We start from the raw sequence: 19,720 nt of genomic DNA, 5'->3' as shown, positions 1-19,720 counted from the left end.
ATGGCAGGAGACCCAGGAGGACCCCACTGCTGACACTGAGACATAAAAAACCAAGACTACATTTTGCCAAAATTAACTTGAGTAAGCCAAAATCCTTTTGGGAAAATATGTCTTGTGGACAGATGAGACCAAGATAGAGCTTTTTGGTAAAGCACATAATTCTACTGCTTACCAAAAACAGAATGAGGCCTACAAAGAAAAGAACACAGTACCTACAGTGAAATATGGTGGAGGTTCAATGATGTTTTGGGGATGTTTTGCTGCCTCTGGCACTGGGTGCCTTGAATCGGTGCAAGGCATCTTGAAATCTGAGGATTACCAATGGATTTTGGGTTGCACTGTACAGTCCAGTGTCAGAAAGCTGGGTTTGCGTCCAAGATCTTGGGTCTTGCAGCAGGACAATGACTCCAAACATACGTCAAAAAGCACCCAGAAATGGACGGCAACAAAGCGCTGGAGAGTTCTGAAGTGGCAGCAATGAGTCCAGATCTAAATCCCATTGAACACCTGTGGAGAGATCTTAAAATTGCTGTTGGGAAAAGGCGCCCCTCCAATAAGAGAGACCTGGAGCAGTTTGCAAAGGAAGAGTGGTCCAACATTCCGGCTGAGAGGTGTAAGAAGCTTATTGATGGTTATAGGAAGCGACTGATTTCAGTTATTTTTTCCAAAGGGTGTGCAACCAAATATTACGTTAAGGGTGCCAATAATTTTGTCCAGACCATTTTTGGAGTTTGGTGTGACATTATGTCCAATTAGCTTTTTTCCTCCCTTTTTTTTTGTTTAGTTCCAATACACAAAGGGAATAAATGTGTGTATAGCAAAACATATGTTACTGCAATCCTTTTCTGTGAGAAATACTTCATTTTCTTGAAAAACTTCAGCGGTGCCAACATTTACGGCCATGACTGTATATGGACTGCATAGGAGTGAAAGGCTCCTATATTTTTCACACAGAGAGGTCGCCTTTACTTGTTTTTCAATTGGACAGTAAAATGACAATACCAAATGTATATACTTTAAATACTTAAAAAAAAACAAAAAAACAAAAGCATTAAAAAAAATAAAAAAAGTTTTGCGTCCCCATGTTCTGACCCTATAACTTATTTTTTTGCCTAAAGTTGTGTAAGGGCTTTTTTTTTTTTGCGCCATGGTAGTTTTAATCGTATGTAGTTTTTATTGATACCTTTTTGCATGTATGTAGTTTGATCGCATTTAGTTTTTATCGATACCATTTTGCATTAGGTGGGTCTTTTTGATCCCTTTTTGCTCAATTGTTTCTAGTATTTAAAGTAAACAGAGATAAGCAATTCTGGTCAATGATAGGAGCCATGATGCCAAGAGTATGTATCATGACAGCTTAAAGGAAATCTGTTGTTATGTGCGTCACCTGCATTAAGGCTAGGTTCACACTACGGAATTTCCGCCTGCAATTCCTCTTTGAAATTGCAGGCAGAAATTCCGCTTGCTAAAATGTATAGTGTAGTGAATGGTTTTCCGTTCACAAATTCACACTTCGGAATTTGTGAAGCGGAATTTGTGAACTGAAAATCCACTTGGAAATTTCCGCCTGAAAAAAGGCGTTGCTCTTTCTTCAGGCGGATATCTGTGCGGACACATTGCAGTCTATTGGAGACTGCAGTGTCCGCACGGTCCCAGTGCCGACTGATTCAGTCAGCGCTGGCCGCACTGGGAATCTCCGGGCGGATATTTTCTGCCCGGATATTCCATAGTCTGAACCTAGCCTAACTTACAGAAAGGTAGTGCAGATGTTACTGATGACAACCATACTTACCTGGTCCTGTTCCATGCTGTGGTTTGTCCACAATCTTCCACCGTATCTTTCATTCCAGTCCGACATGGAGCATGGGCGGAGTTTTGTGATATCACCGTTTCTGTTCTCTGCTGGTTCCTACTGGTAGCAAACAGCAACGGTGACGTCACTAAGCTCCGCCCATGCTCCAAGTCAGCCCCAGAACGGAAGATATGGTGGAAGATTGCAGGAGAACAAGAGCATGGAACGGGACCAGGTAAGTATCGTTGTCATCAGTGTCACCTGCACTACCTGTCTGTACTGACAAGTTTGTGTAGGTGACACTGATGACAGATTTTCTAAGCCACTGATTGGCTGCGGCAGTTACGTGTCATCTGTTTGTCAAGAAAGACATTCGAGCTTGTTTTTTTTTTTTTTTTCCCCCCCCCCCCCCCCCCATTTAGCATTTTAGGCTATTTAAAATAAAAACCCTTGTAAATGGCTGGCACCCACCATGTATAGAGCAGGCTCAAGCCTAGAGTCCACACCATACTTCTCCCACACGACCCATGATGTACATGTATGTGATAGGGTGGAAAGGGGTTAAAAACACCAGCTTATTTTTTGTGCTTCATGCTCGTCTTGATTTTTATAAAAGAATGTTAAAAACGGATTCTCTTGTTTGGTTCCTCTTCCGTTATTTTTAGCAGAGAAAAGATGTTGCATGCAGTATTTTTTTCTCCATCAAAAATCGGGATTATAAAGGGATACAGTGGCCCCTCAAGTAACAATATTAATTGGTTCCAGGATGACCATTGTATGTTGAAACCATTGTATGTCGAGACCAGAACTCTATGGAAACCTGGTAATTGGTTCTAAAGGCACCAAAATGTCATCCAAAAATAGAAAAAAAGTGAGGATTAAAGAAAAATAAAGTAGATAACTAATATAGATAAAGCAAATCCTTATATATAAAAGTAATAAAGATCTGCTGGAGCTGTAATCACTGTCTATTTCAGCGTTTCCCAAGCAGGGAGCCTACAGCTGTTGCAAAACTACAACTCCCAGAATGCCCAGACAGCCTTTGGCTGTCGGGCATGCTGGGAGTTGTAGTTTTGCAACAGCTGGGGGCACCTGCTTGGGAAACACTGGTCTATGTAGAGGACAGGAGCTTCTTCAGAGTCCTGTACAGAACACACAGTGTCCTAAAAAAGTAACGGAGCCGCCCTCACCTGGTGTCCAAAGGAGCAGCTAACCCTGGTACAGGTAAAGAGTACAGAACATGTAATACCTCCCTGTACTGTAGGCGGCGCTACCAGGCACCAGTCAGTGTATACACTTCAGTAATACAGGGGTTTTACAACTGAATGCCCATTCTGATTGGTTGGTTCTTCAGCCATTGACATGTTTCACAGATCTGGACTGTCCGTAGCATTGTATGTTGAGTCTGGTTTCAACTTACGATGGTCCAGAAAAGACCATTGTATGTTGAAACTACTGTATGTTGAGGCCATTGTAAGTTGAGGGTTCAATGTATATGAAATTTAACATTGAACTCTATGGCAGATGGATGAGCCTGTAATTAGAGATGAGCGAACTTACAGTAAATTCGATTCGTCACGAACTTCTCGGCTCGGCAGTTGATGACTTTTCCTGCATAAATTAGTTCAGCTTTCAGGTGCTCCGGTGGGCTGGAAAAGGTGGATACAGTCCTAGGAGACTCTTTCCTAGGAATGTATCCACCTTTTCCAGCCCATCGGAGCACCTGAGGCTGAACTAATTTACGCAGGATAAGTCGTCAACCGCCGAGCCGAGAAGTTCATGACGAATCGAATTTACTGTAAGTTCACTCATCTCTACCTGTAATGCCATCCATTTGTGTCCATTTTTTCCAATCCATTTTTGGAAAAAAAAATAGAGCGTGCTGTATTTTGAAAAAAGCTTAAGATTGGCAAAAAACCTGGACCTGCATATTAGAGTTGTGACTTTTTCAGGTAAAATTTTTATTAGACGTAATGTATTAGGAGAATGACTTCATATATACAGCAGAAGATGGATGAAGTCAGAGGCATACAAAGTACAGCCGAGCACCATGACCTTGAATGGGAGGCCTATTACTGCAGATCTATAAAACACTCCGGTACACGTGGGGACCTGTTTAGATTTTGCTACAGGTCTACCTTTTGAATTGCAAATCAGCTACAAACTATTTCAATCTGAAAATATATATTTTTTAAATTATGTTTAGTTTATGGCCAAAATACTTGGCCCAAAAAAAAAAAGGCTGGAAAATGTCAATTTTTTCTTAAGATTGAAAATACAGCCAAAAGAAGTGAGTGAAAACAAAAGTGACGATACATCTTCCGAAGCTGTCGGACAGCAGCCATGTCTCTCCTTCACAGCATGTGCTTGTTTCATCTTCAGCAACAAACAAAGGATAAAAAACACCAACCTGACCTAATTGTAGTATTATAATTCAGCCTAGCACTAGCCTAGTAGACTGTATTTTTACGTCCGTATTATTACCTTAAGTCCTGGCCTGACCGCAGGTCTGATGACCCGAAATGACAGCTGTCAGTTCAGGTCATCAGACCAGAGGTCAGGCCACCACTTATGGCGATAAATAGGACATAAAAATACTGTCTTATTAGGCTTGTGTTCACATGCAGCAGATTTGTTACAGAAATTCCTGTGATTGTCAGTCCATTCGATACATGTGAATGTTGTAGTCTCTGCATGGATTTCTGCAAGCCCATTAAGATGAATGATAGTCACAGAGATTTCTGCAACAAGCCTTGCCGCATGTGAATATACCCTTAAAGGGGTACTTCGCTCCTAGACATGTTATCTCCTATATTTATAGTCCGACACGGGGACCCCCCCACAACTTCCGGGCCGGCGCTGTGGCACTACAGTCACGGAAGCCTGGCTCAAGCCATGCCCCCCCATTCATGTGTATGTACTAGTACACAGCCGTCACGCCTCCTCCCATAGACATATGGAGGGGGCAGGGCAGCTGTGTTTGCCAGTCATCCGGCACAGAGCGGAGTCCTCTTTGTGCACCGGATGACTGGTCTGTCGCAGCAGAGGTGGCCCCCTGAAGACAGACCCCGCGAATAGACATGTTATCCTCTATCAGAGTACCCCTTTAACAAAACCTCACCTACATAACTGAATGTAAACACTAAATACAGTGGGCAAAAAAGTATTTAGTCAGCAACCGATTGTGCAAGTTCTCCCACTTAAAAAGCTGTGAGAGGCCTGTAATATTTATCATAGGTTACCTCAACTATGAGAGACAGAATGAGAAAAAAAATCCAAAAATCCCATTGTCTGAATTTATTTGCAAATTATGGAGGAAAATAAGTATTTGGTCAATAACAAAAGTTCATCTCAATACTTTGTTATATACGCTTTGTTGGCAATGACAGAGGTCAAACGAAGTGGGAGAACTTGCTCAATTGGTGGCTGACTAAATACTTTTTTGCCCCACTGTATGCAGTTCTGCCAAACTTAGGGGAAGATTTATCAAAACCTTTCCAGGGGAAAAGTTTCCCAGTTGTCCATAGCAACCAGATCACCTCTCATTTTTATCAAGGCCTCTGAAAAATGAAAGAAGCGATCTGATTGGTTGCTTTGGGCAACTTTTCCCCTGCACAGGTTTTGATAAATCTCCCCCTTAGAGCCTACTATGGTTTCACAAACATTGCTGCAAGTTCCGGGACCAGAGCAGGAATGTGAAGATGTGTAAAAGTCACTTGAAAAGCCCATATGGTGCTCAGGTAACATACCGCAGCATGTGCAAAACCACAAGAAGAAGAACTCAGGTCAAAATGGAAAAGTGGTTCACCTGTATTCAAAAAGGAAAGAGTAAAGAATAAATATTTATGATCTTCAACTCTTTCTAATTTGTCTGCCTAAGGAGGGGAAGGGAGGATCACAAATAGTGTTTGTATAATATCATAATAGCTGGAATACTAAAAGCAAGTATTACTATTAAATATTATTATTACTAACACTCTCACTCTAAGGCTGGTGACATTTTCTGTTATGTTATTTTAATTGCACTTTGTTTTTTTTACATGACAAAGTATACCAAAATACCATGTATAATGGGGTGATCAGTAAAAAAAATGTGTGTGTGTGTATATATATATATATATATATATATATATATATATATATATATACATACATACATACACACACACATATACATACACACACACACACACAGGCTGGGCCATTTATATGGATACACCTTAATAAAATGGGAATGGTTGGTGATATTAACTTCCTGTTTGTGGCACATTAGTATATGTGAGGGGGGGGGGGGGGGATTTTCAAGATGGGTGGTGACCATGGCGGCCATTTTGAAGTCTGCCATTTTGAATCCAACTTTAGTTTTTTCAATGGAACATGCCTTCAGATGACCCCAAAGATAAAGTCTAAGGGGGTCAGATCGGGAGGCCTTGGGGGCCATTCAACTGGCCCACGATGACCAATCCACTTTCCAGGAAACTGTTCATCTAGGAATGCTCAGACCTGACATCCATAATGTGGTGGTCACCATCTTGCTGGAAAAACTCAGGGAACGTGCCAGCTTCAGTGCATTAAGAGGGAAACACATCATCATGTAGCAATTTCGCATATCAGTTGAATGGCCCCCAAGGTCTACCGATCTGAGCCCATTAGACTTTTATCTTTGGGTCATCTGAAGGCAATGTCTATGCTGTGAAGATACGAGATGTGCAGCACCTGAAACTACGGATACTGGAAGCCTGTGCTAGCATTTCTCCTGCAGTGTATATAGTAGTATATAGCAGTGTATACAGATACTGGAAGCCTGTGCTAGCATTTCTCCTGCAGTGTATATAGTAGTATATAGCAGTGTATACGGATACTGGAAGCCTGTGCTAGCATTTCTCCTGCAGTGTATATAGTAGTATATAGCAGTGTATACGGATACTGGAAGCCTGTGCTAGCATTTCTCCTGCAGTGTATATAGTAGTATATAGCAGTGTATACGGATACTGGAAGCCTGTGCTAGCATTTCTCCTGCAGTGTATATAGTAGTATATAGCATGTATACGGATACTGGAAGCCTGTGCTAGCATTTCTCCTGCGGTGTATATAGTAGTATATAGCAGTGTATACGGATACTGGAAGCCTGTGCTAGCATTTCTCCTGCAGTGTATATAGTAGTATATAGCAGTGTATACGGATACTGGAAGCCTGTGCTAGCATTTCTCCTGCAGTGTATATAGTAGTATATAGCAGTGTATACGGATACTGGAAGCCTGTGCTAGCATTTCTCCTGCAGTGTATATAGTAGTATATAGCAGTGTATACGGATACTGGAAGCCTGTGCTAGCATTTCTCCTGCGGTGTATATAGTAGTATATAGCAGTGTATACGGATACTGGAAGCCTGTGCCAGCATTTCTCCTGCAGTGTATATAGTAGTATATAGCAGTGTATACGGATACTGGAAGCCTGTGCTAGCATTTCTCCTGCGGTGTATATAGTAGTATATAGCAGTGTATACGCATACTGGAAGCCTGTGCTAGCATTTCTCCTGCAGTGTATATGTTACGCCGAGCGCTCCGGGTCCCCGCTCCTCCCCGGAGCGCTCGCCACATCCTCGCTACTGCAGCGCCCCGGTCAGATCCACTGACCGGGTGCGCTGCGATACCGCCTCCAGCCGGGATGCGATTCGCGATGCGGGTGGCGCCCGCTCGCGACGCGCACCCCGGCTCCCGTACCTGACTCGCTCTCCGTCGGTCCTGTCCCGGCGCGCGCGGCCCCGCTCCCTAGGGCGCGCGCGCGCCGGGTCTCTGCGATTTAAAGGGCCACTGCGCCACTGATTGGCGCAGTGGTTCTAATTAGTGTGTTCACCTGTGCACTCCCTATGTATACCTCACTTCCCCTGCACTCCCTTGCCGGATCTTGTTGCCATTGTGCCAGTGAAAGCGTTTCCTTGTGTGTTCCTAGCCTGTGTTCCAGACCTCCTGCCGTTGCCCCTGACTACGATCCTTGCTGCCTGCCCCGACCTTCTGTTACGTCCGACCTTGCTCTTGTCTACTCCCTTGTACCGCGCCTATCTTCAGCAGTCAGAGAGGTCGAGCCGTTGCTGGTGGATACGACCTGGTCACTACCGCCGCAGCAAGACCATCCCGCTTTGCGGCGGGCTCTGGTGAAAACCAGTAGCAGCTTAGAACCGGTCCAGTAGCACGGTCCACGCCAATCCCTCTCTGGCACAGAGGATCCACCTCCTGCCAGCCGAATCGTGACAGTATATAGTAGTATATAGCAGTGTATACGGATACTGGAAGCCTGTGCCAGCATTTCTCCTGCGGTGTATATAGTAGTATATAGCAGTGTATACGGATACTGGAAGCCTGTGCTAGCATTTCTCCTGCAGTGTATATAGTAGTATATAGCAGTGTATACAGATACTGGAAGCCTGTGCTAGCATTTCTCCTGCAGTGTATATAGTAGTATATAGCAGTGTATACAGATACTGGAAGCCTGTGCTAGCATTTCTCCTGCAGTGTATATAGTAGTATATAGCAGTGTATACGGATACTGGAAGCCTGTGCTAGCATTTCTCCTGCGGTGTATATAGTAGTATATAGCAGTGTATACGGATACTGGAAGCCTGTGCCAGCATTTCTCCTGCAGTGTATATAGTAGTATATAGCAGTGTATACGGATACTGGAAGCCTGTGCTAGCATTTCTCCTGCGGTGTATATAGTAGTATATAGCAGTGTATACGGATACTGGAAGCCTGTGCTAGCATTTCTCCTGCAGTGTATATAGTAGTATATAGCAGTGTATACAGATACTGGAAGCCTGTGCTAGCATTTCTCCTGCAGTGTATATAGTAGTATATAGCAGTGTATACAGATACTGGAAGCCTGTGCTAGCATTTCTCCTGCAGTGTATATAGAAGTATATAGCAGTGTATACGGATACTGGAAGCCTGTGCTAGCATTTCTCCTGCAGTGTATATAGTAGTATATAGCAGTGTATACGGATACTGGAAGCCTGTGCTAGCATTTCTCCTGCAGTGTATATAGTAGTATATAGCAGTGTATACGGATACTGGAAGCCTGTGCTAGCATTTCTCCTGCAGTGTATATAGTAGTATATAGCAGTGTATACGGATACTGGAAGCCTGTGCTAGCATTTCTCCTGCAGTGTATATAGTAGTATATAGCAGTGTATACGGATACTGGAAGCCTGTGCTAGCATTTCTCCTGCAGTGTATATAGTAGTATATAGCAGTGTATACGGATACTGGAAGCCTGTGCTAGCATTTCTCCTGCGGTGTATATAGTAGTATATAGCAGTGTATACGGATACTGGAAGCCTGTGCCAGCATTTCTCCTGTGGTGTTACTATCAGTGTGTGAAGAGTGGGAGAAGAGGGTTGCATTGACAATCCAACACAATGGGCAGCACATTGAACACATTTTATAAGTGGTCAGAAACTTGTAAATAACTCATGAAAGAATAAAGTTATATTAAAACCAAGCACATCATTGTTTTTTTGTGAAATTCCCAATAAGTTTGATGTGTCACATGACACTCTTACTATTGAAAAAACTAAAGTTGGATTCAAAATGGCCGACTTCAAAATGGCCGCCATGGTCACCACCCATCTTGAAAAGTTTCCCCCCCCCCCCCTCACATATACTAATGTGCCACAAACAGGAAGTTAATATCACCAACCATTCCCATTTTATAAAGGTGTATTCATATAAATGGCCCACCCTGTATATAGTACAAGAGTGAAGTGACAGCAACCAGACAAGTCACTGTTTTTACTTTCCAAATGGCTTTTGAGAAATGAGAGCTGAAAACTTCCACTTTCCCTTCAAACTATATTTTCTCAGAGTATAGGTTTTATTTTGTCATATAAACAAAATAGGCATTACAGGTCATTCAAACACTAAAAACTGTAGCATGCTCCAGGCCTGTGGTCTCCAAACTGTTCCAAAACTACAACTCCCAGCATGCCCAGACAGCCAACGGCTGTCTGGGCATGTTGAGAGTTGTAGTTTTGCAACATCTTGAGGTCCACAGTTTGGTTCTAGGTGTAACATTGTTACCTAATCCCATGTTAAGCCTCCTGCAGTGTTTCAAGCATTTTTAGTGTTTTTTTTTATTTTTTATTTATTTTTTTTTATTATGCAACGTTTCGTACCAGTGACTGTTAAAGACTATGTAAAAACACACACAAAATCTGCATACACAGGAAATCTGGTATTTTACTTAAAAGTAACACCTGGACTCTGGGGGGAAAAATACAGCATGAAAGGCCACAGAAATGCAGGTGTGTGAATTGAGCCTTAGGCCTGCTTTACATGAGCGTATGGGTATATATGCATACATATACGATTTTAAAAACACATATGTATCATAGTTCTAAGGTTATTCAAATTTCTAAAATACTATACAAAAGTATCTTGTAGAGTAAATATTGATGGACAACTTGAAACAAAATTCAAATTCTACACTAATAACTACACTTAAAAAAATGGACGCTAAATAAAGGAAAAAACTGATGAAACACGAATGCAATAAAAATCTAATTTAAAAAAAAACTTCAGTGGTATTTTCTAAGAGATGAGCGAACTTACAGTAAATTCGATTCGTCACAAACTTCTCGGCTCGGCAGTTGATTTATCCTGCATAAATTGGTTCAGCTTTCAGGTGCTCCCGTGGGCTGGAAAAGGTGGATACAGTCCTAGGAGACTCTTTCCTAGGACTGTATCCACCTTTTCCAGCCCACCGGAGCACCTGAAAGCTGAACTAATTTATGCAGAATAAGTCATCAACTGCCGAGCCGAGAAGTTCGTGACGAATCAAATTTACTGTAAGTTCGCTCATCTCTAGTATTTTCCATCCACAAAAGGGATGAAAGTAGTCCATGGTGCATTTTTTAAATACATGCGTATTTTTATAAATTGACATTTTTTTTTGGAGACTGAAATATGAAGGTAAAGCTAATCTGCAGGGCTATTTACATGCATGTAATACATTAGGTTTCCACTCGTTTTTGTGCGTTTTCTTTCCCCCCCCCCCCCAAAAAAAAAAAAATAATAATAATAATTTTGTCTTCCCAAGATGCTGTTAGTGTTTTTTTTTCCCCCATTTTGTCTTTTTTGCATATTTTTGACCTGAAAAAAAGCCACAAAAAAACTACCCTCTCATTTTGTCCTTACAACATGCAGTTGTTTTTTTTTTAATATTGGGGTTTTAGACTTGGTGTTTTGTTTTTCCAGTGTTTTTATCATGATTCTTTTCATGTGACTCAATGCTTTCTATTGAAGAAATGTGGCAAAGAAAAAGACAATGCTAAACTGACTGACATGAGGTGAGATTTATCAAAATCTGTCCAGAGGAAAAGTTGCTGAATTGCCCATAGCAACCAATCAGATTGCTTCTTTCATTTTTGAAAAGGCCTCTGAAAAAGAAGCAATCTGATTGGTTGCTATGGGCAACTCAGCAACGTTTCCTCTGGACAGGTTTTTTAAAAATCTCCCCCATGGCTTTTTTTTCTTCTGCCATGTGAACATGGCCTTAGAGTGGCCTTATATGACAGATTTTTTTAATCTAAAACAAACAAAAAAACCTGCTGCAAATTCTGTAGTAAAGATCCTTCGAAGAACCTAGTACTTCTGCAGAATTTTTATATTATGTGAATTTGGATACAGATTAGCCCAACTCAATGATGCTGACCAGTTTACGGCTACTCAATAAGGGACTATTCACACGGCAGAATTTCCGTTTGCAGAATTCCGCCTCAAATTAAAGCCCATAGACTTCTTCACACTTGTGGAATTCCTCAAGCAGAAATTCAGAAGTGTGAAAGGGAGTGTGGAATCCCATAGAAGTCTATGGGCTTTAATTTAAGTCGGAATTCAGCAAGCGGAAATTCTGCCGTGTGAATAGATCCTATGTTTTGTAAGTTGAATGCGCATGAAGAATTGAAATGTTACTTCTTTTTATGCCAAGTATATTTTTGCTGAAATCAATGGGACACACATTATTGTGATAAAATAAGGATAGGTCCACACTGTGTCTTTGTTCCAGTTTAAGGCTGGGTTCACACCACGTTTTGTTAACTACGGTTCCCGAATACAGCTGGGAGGGGGGGGGGGGGCTTAATCGCAGCGCCCGCACTCAGCCGTATTCGGGAACCGTATTTAATGTATGTCTATGAGCCGACCGGAGTGAACCGCAACCTCCGGTCGGCTTCGTTTTCGGCCGTATGCGGCCGAAAACAAAGCCGACCGGAGGCTGCGGTTCACTCCGGTCGGCTCATAGACATACATTAAACATACATTAAATAGACATCCCGAATACGGCTGAGTGCGGGCGCCGCTATTAAGCCCCGCCCCCTCCTCCCAGCCGTATTCGGGAACCGTATTTAACAAAACGTGGTGTGAACCCAACCGAACAGATATGTTTTGATGAAAACAGCCTAAACCTGAAGCCACCTTGTAAAAATACCCTTAGGGCTCCTATACACAGTGTTTTTACCTTTTTTGAAATATAAGGGTTTTTTCTGGGCAGGGAGGGTTTTTTAAAATGTTGCTGGGGCTCACTCTCTCACCGCTGGACCCAGCTGCGGGCCTCATAAAGTTCTTAAAGGGGTACTCTGGTGGAATACAATTTTTTTGTGCCTGAAAGTTAAAAAAAACAGATTTGTAAATGACTTATATAATCTTAAAAATCCTGTATACTACAGAGGAAGTTGAGTTGTTCTTTTCTGTCTGACCACAGTGCTCTCTGCTGACACCTCTGTCCATGTCAGGAACTGTCCAGAGCAGGAGCAAATACCCATAGCAAACCTCTCCTGCTCTGGACAGTTCCTGACATGGACAGAGGTTTCAGCAGAGAGCACTGTGGTCAGACAGAAAAGAATAACTCAACTTCCTCTATAGTCTACAGCAGCTGATAAGTACTAGAAGGATTAAGATTTTTTAATAGAAGTAATTTCTGGCACCAGTTGATTTAAACAAAAACATTTTTTACACCAGAGTACCCCTTTAAGATGTAGAGTGCATAGTGAGTGGCTGAGCGGGCATTTCCCGTCCGTACAGAATGTTACAGTAACAATAAAGAAGAGGACCGTGGCTGAAACAGGATGCTAAGGAAAACAGGCTGGGTAAGTATGCTTCTATGTCAGAAAACCCTCACTACCTGGAAAACCCCTTAAATGCCAAAACAAAAAAAAATAAAACAAAACAAAGAAAAAAGACCACAAATATAAATATTCATAGAGACAAACGTTTTTCAAGTCCCATATAGAAGTCAACTGTAAATATTTTAAATAAATACTACTGACTTAAAAATGCCACAAACTAAAATATTTTAGCCCAGATTTATTAAAACTCTAATTGTGCTTTAAGTTTAGACCAACTATTAGATGTGGTGAAAGTCATATTAGATTTTTTGGCGCAACTGCGATAGTAATGTGCGGCCATTGTATGTAGCACATTTTATATTGCACTACAGACTTTAAAGTAACATCTGGCCTCAAAAATACACTGAGCCAAATACTGCTGGGTGAAACCAGAATTACACTTTGGCAAATAGACGCAAAATAGATGAAATACTAATATAAAACAGATCAAATAGAGAGCAAATAAGGAAGCATCTGTATTTTACTCACTTTCTATAGACTTCATGGGCACTTTCCTTGCATAAAAAGGATAAAAGTACATAGCATATGCTGCATTTTATTTTTTATTTTTTTTAAATACACACATATTTTATACACTCATAGTCCCACTGCGGGTAAGGAAAACTCTTTGTTGCCCATAGCAACCAATCACAGCTTTCACAGAAAGAGGTTTTGACCAGTTATCCATAGCCATCCATCATATTACAGTGGTCCCTCAAGTTACAATATTAATCGGTTCCAGGACGACCATTGTAAGTTGAAACCATTGTATGTTGAGACCAGAACTATGGAAACCTGGTAATTGGTTCTAAAGGCTCCAAAATGTCATCCAAAAATAGGGAAAAGTGAGAACTAAAGAAAAATAAGTAGATAACTAATATAGATAAAGCAAGTCCTTACATATAAAAGTAGGAAAGATCTGCTGGGAGCTGTAATCACTGTCTATGTCAGTGTTTCCCAAGCAGGGAGCCTCCAGCTTTTGCAAAACTACAACTCCCAGCATGCCCGGACAGCCTTTGGCTGTCCGGGCATGCTGGGAGTTGTAGTATTGCAAAAGCTGGGGGCACCCTGCTTGGGAAACACTGGTCTATGTAGAGGACAGGAGCGTCTTCAGGGTCCTGTACAGTACACGCAATGTCCCAAAAAAGTAATGGAGTCGCCCTCACCTGGTGTCCAAAAGAGCAGCTAACCCTGATACAGGTAAAGTGTACAGAACATGTAATACCAGACACCAGTCAGTGCATACACTTCAGTAATACAGGTGTTTTACAATGAATGCCCATTTTGATTGGTCGGTTCTTTCAGCCGTTGACACGTTTCACAGATCTGGACTGTCTGTACATTGTATGTGGAGTCTGGTTTCAACTTACGATGGTCCAGAAAAGACCATTGTATGTTGAAACTATTGAATGTTGAGGCCATTGTAAGTTGAGGGATCACTGTACTTCTTTCATATTTGAGAGCCCCTTTTAAAAATGAAAGAAGCAATCTGATTGGTTGCTATGGCCAGCAGGTCAACTTTTCCTCTTCACAGGAAAAAAAAAAGTAGTGCTGCACTTGTGGCGTATTATTGGCGTTTTGAGGGGGGGGGGAAAAAAAAAAAAAAAAAAAAAAAACATGGAAACCTAGCCATATGGAAGGAGATTTATCAAGCTCTGTAGTAATTTTTTTTTGCGTAAAAAAGTTGCGCATATGCGACTTTTCAATACATGCTGCGACTTTGATTTTTGCTTATTCCAAAGCACATTTCTGAAATGAGTGAGTTTTTTTTTTATTTTATTTTTTTTTTACTTTGCAGGTCATGTATTTATCAAATGTGATAGTCGCTATTTATGAAGAAAAACATTTTAATCTCCATTTAAAAGTCACATATCTATTCCAGGTCCAACCTGGCTCACAGAAAGTGCATACGTCCGCAGAAAAGGACATTTTAGGCTAGGTTCAGACTACGGAATTTCCGCCTGCTATTCCGCTTTGAAATTGCAGGCAGAAATTCCGCTTGGTAAAATGTATAGTGTAGTGAATGGGTTTCCGTTCACAAATTCACACTTCGGAATTTGTGAAGCGGAATTTGTGAACGGAAAATCCGCTTGGAAATTTCCGCCTGAAGAAAGGCGTTGCTCTTTCTTCAGGCGGAAATACTCGCGGAACACATTGCAGTCTATTGGAGACTGCAGTGTCCACACGGTCCTAGCGAACGACTGATTCAGTCAGCGCTGGCCGCACTCGGAATCTCTGGGCGGAAATTTTCTGCCCGGAGATTCCGTAGTCTGAACCTAGCCTAACACCCACTTTAACAACTGTTCTTGTTCTGCATCATGAAACAAAGCTACTACATTAATGTTAATTATAGAAAAAAAATTATTATGTAACTAATAACTCATAATTTTAAGGTTGAAAATACACACTGCACACCTTGTTAATTTTAGGACACGTACATGCTGACGTACCCACTAAATTTTAAAATTAATGTTGTGTTAAAATAGAATAAGACAAAATAATTGTGTAAGAATTTTTACAGATTATGGGAGGACATTTATCAAAGCATTTAGAAGGTTTTTTTTTTTTTTGCTTAAAATTGTCACCAAAAGTCTACTCAATTTTTTTGTGTGACTTTTTGATTGTGCAGTGCCTAATTAAGAATCTTGCTTACCAAAGCAAAAAGTGATTTTTGACTTGCAGTGGTCAGAGATTTATCAAGTGCGAAAGTCGCAAAAAAGTCGCATCACATGAAAAAACCTACTAAATTTACTCCCGCTCAGACATGGAACAGACAAAGCCACTAACAAAGCAAAAAAAAAAAAAAATTTTAATTGCTTACGTGAAAGAAATTTATCAACAGGCTGCAAACCAGTTGATAAATAAGTCGCAAAAAAATTGTAAGAAAAAAAATACAAAAAAAAGGAATACATAAGCAAACAACTGTAAATAACCCATATGTGGAACTAAAATTTTTCCTTAAAAAAAAAAAATTTAAAAAAAAGAATCATCCATAGTAATACAGCTTCATGAACATTTTGGGGTGGTAACGTACCGAGACGTTATTTTTATTTTTTATTTTTGGCTTCACAATTGGGTATGTGCCTATTGGTGCGGCGCTGTCTTCCTTCCTGACGTAAACTCCGGCCTCAGCGCAGCGACGCAAGACTCCGCCCACCAACATCACAAAATGCGGGCTCAAAATTAAACAAAAAAAGTACGGATCTTCATGGTGCGCCATAGTATGTTTTTAATATTTTTTTCATTTCTGAGGAGGGTGGATGGGTTGTTGCAGGATAGTTGGAGTGCAGGTATTTAGTGCCAGGCAGGCCAGTCAGGGTATCACCCGATCTGGTACGCCCCCCCCCCCCCCCCCCCCCCAAATCACTCTCTAGCAACACTACAGGTAATAAAGACTAGATAAAGAACTTTAGCTATTAGCATAAGGGAAAACTTATCTGCTTTAAAAAATGCATTTGTAAGCGGGTTTCCCAGGTTTTGCTTACATGTGATTTATGTATGAAGGTCGTGCGACTATTTCATATATAGGTCGCATGTAAGCAAAAGTAAGTTTAAAAAAATTGTCAAATAAAAGCCATTTGTTTGAAAAAAAAAAAAATGATAAATCTCCTTCATGGTGTTTTTTTCTGACATTTTTATCCATAGGAATGTCTTAGAAATGGCAAGGTCAACACTCAACACCTGTACAGAATGCTAAAAGGAAAAAAAACAAAAAAAAAACCTATTGGGAAGATTTAGGAAAACCTGTACAGAAGAAAAGCTAAACAGTTGCCCATAGCAACCAGATTGTTTTCTTCTTTTCTTCCAGAGGCTTTTTCGAAAATTAAATTTCTATGGGGATTTTCTCCCGCTCTTGACATTTCCTGAGACATACAGAGGTGTCAGCAGAGAGCACTGTGGTCAGACAGAAAAGAAATATAAAAAAAGAAAAGAACTTCCTCTGGAGCATTTAGCAGCTGATAAGTACTGGAAGGATTAAGATTTTCAAATAGAAATAATTTACAAATCTGTTTAATGTTCTGGCACCAGTTGATTTAGGGAAAAAAATTTTTTTTTCACCGGAGTACCCATGAAAGCTAAAATCGGGCATGGACCAAAACGCAGATGTTAATATGGGCACAAAAACGTGTGTGAAACTAGGGTGTGTTTTGAGTTCTTTCCAAAACTCCATGGGGAAGATTCACCACTGTGTGCTTAGCTACACATGTTTTTAAAATGTTATGTATACCTGGGCCTAATTTATCAAAAGTCACGCGCGGTGTGATAAGTTTGGCGCACATGCACCTGTGTGGGATTCTTGCTTCTGAGAAGTTGTCATAAGCAAGTTTTGTAAGAGAAAATAATTTTGATATTGGTTAGTAACATTTGGAGCCCCTTGCGCCAAAATTTGAAGAAAAGTCGAACATGATAAATTTCACAACCACTGCAAAGTCAAAGGGCAACATCGTTTGAGTAACTTTGACAACAATCACTTTAGGACAAAAAGTCTCACAAAAAGGGTTAAAAGCATCAATGTGCCAATTTTTTTTCTTTAAATGCGTAATAAATTCCCCACAATGGGAACAACCCCCCCCCCCAAAAAAAAAGGTGCATTTACATGCAGATTAATGAAATTCCCTTGTTAAAATCCACAAGTTTTAATATTTACCCTATTCTTTCTTTAATCATTGGACGCAACATAACACCTGCAGAATAAAATCCAGCAACAAATTCAAGGCAACAAATCCACAGCATTTAGTGCAGATTTTATGCTGAGAAACCGGATTACATGCTGCCGATTTACTTGTGGACTTCCTGGCTTGAAATCTGCAGCGTATTAACCAGTGTTTCCCAACCAGTGTGCCTCCCGCTGCTGCAAAACTACAACTCCCAGCATGACCGGACAGCCAACGGCTGTTCAGGCATGCTGGGAGTTGTAGTTTTGCAACAACTGGAGACACACTGGTTGGGAAAAACTGGGCTATCGAATATGGCTATAGAGAAATAATGCAACAATGACACTAATTTAAATTGTTAATATTTTTTTTAAATATTCTAATTGTGTGATACAAAAACTGTAAACATTCCAGAACATGCTGGGAGTTGTAGTTTTTCAACAGCTGGAGGTGCACTGGTTGGGAAATACTGGGCTAAGGAATATGGCTAGAGAGAAATAATTCAATAATGTAACTAATTTAGATTGACAATATTTATCAAATTATTATCATGCCCATGATGGGAGTTGTAGTTTTGCAACAGCTATAGAAAAATAATACAATGTAAATAACCTAGATTGTCAATATTTATCAAAATATTAACACTGCTGGATACAGAAAGTGTAAACATCCCAGAACATGGTGGGAGTTGTAGTTTTGCAACAGCTGGAGGTGCACTCATTGGGAAATACTGGGCTAAGGAATAGGACTATAGAGAAATAATGCAACAATGTAACTAATTTAGATTGTCAACATTTATCAAAATATTATCCCTGTTCCTTACAAAAAGTGTAAACATTCCAGAACATGCTGGGAGTTGTAGTTTTGCAATAACTGGATGCAGACTGGTTGGAAAACACTTGTATACACTATGCTTGATTTATTTACTACTTTGTAGCAAAAAAATAAAAATAAACAAAAATTTACTAAACATATCAACCTACTTATTTGTAAACAAAATAAAAAATAATAATCCACCAATCCAGTAAAAATCATACGTAGATATCAGCTTAACATGTGCCTAATACTAAAAAACCTTGAAGATAAAGGAATGTGGGACTGAGGAATACAGTGAATGACAATTTTCTGCCTGCTGGGGAAATAAAGGAGAAGGGGGGGGGTGAGGGGCAGGGGGGTAAACCAAAAAGTCACCAATAGCACTGTGGCACAAAATGGGTTAAAGAATAAAAATTATAAATAAATTTAAAAAAATGTCTAAATACCCAATAGTATTGGCACCTATAATCCCTCAAATGTTTTTTCTTTCTTTTTTTTCCCTTGCCTTCAAACTGCAACTCCAATCCAGGAAAGGGGTGCAATTTCCTAATAAATAAAACCTGCCCCCAATTTCCTACATACAGCCCCCCCTTTCCCAATATCTCACTGTTCCAGAACTCACACATACACAAGATGCATTCTGGCTGCTGTACTTTGCATGAAGTTGTTGATCCCAATTAGTGTTTTATTTGTTTTTTTTTTTATTTTCTTTTTCTTTGTGATTATTATTCTTTGCAAATTGCATTTTGTGAGGTAAATTCTGCAAAGTCCTGGAGAAGAGAGAGAGAGAGGGCAGAGGGCAATGCCAACACACGGGCACAGCCAAGACATGTATATATAGTAGAGAGATATATATCCATGCACTGCTAAAGTGCAGCTGCCCCCTCCCATGTTCACACACACATATATACACAACATCCTCCTACAGGAATACATTGTTGCAAACTTGGGAAGCTCTTAAAAAAGCCCAGAAGCCCCATAGAGGGGAGAAAAGCCCCTCAGCAGGCAGCCCAGACTCCCCCCTGTCTGAGGAGACCCGTTGCAGAGCTTTTTCTTACCCGTAGAGACTTTTTCCAGGCAGATTTGTAGGGCCCCGGTGCGCTGCTCTCTCCCCTCAGCTTCTCAGCTCCTCACCCCCCACCGCTGCTCACTGCCTCATTCCAATATGGCCCAGAGGCCGCCACTGCGCATGCGCCTCGCTCTCCTCCTTCGATCTCTGCCTTCTTTAATTTTTTTTTTTTTTTAGGGTATTTTTCGCTCTTCCTCCACCCACTTTTTCCCCCCTCTTTAGCTTTATTTT

General features: G+C 40.7%; 1 protein-coding gene across 5 annotated transcripts in view; it reads right to left on the bottom strand.

The window, feature by feature from the left end:
• The window catches only part of SFMBT1 (Scm like with four mbt domains 1), a 116,165-nt gene that overhangs the window by 77,841 nt on the left and 18,604 nt on the right, over positions 1-19,720 (bottom strand). For 2 of the 5 annotated variants that reach the window (XR_008844881.1, XM_056524067.1), the window contains exon 1: positions 19,479-19,566. The exons of the other annotated variants lie outside the window; for them this stretch is intronic. The gene's annotated coding sequence lies outside the window, so the exon portion shown is untranslated. Of the gene's footprint in view, positions 1-19,478; positions 19,567-19,720 lie in introns of those variants that run through there. 5 annotated transcript variants of the gene reach the window in all.

Source organism: Hyla sarda, chromosome 6, assembly GCF_029499605.1.
Source record: "Hyla sarda isolate aHylSar1 chromosome 6, aHylSar1.hap1, whole genome shotgun sequence".
Lineage (NCBI taxonomy): Eukaryota > Metazoa > Chordata > Amphibia > Anura > Hylidae > Hyla > Hyla sarda.
This window is presented reverse-complemented; position numbering and strand designations above follow the sequence as displayed.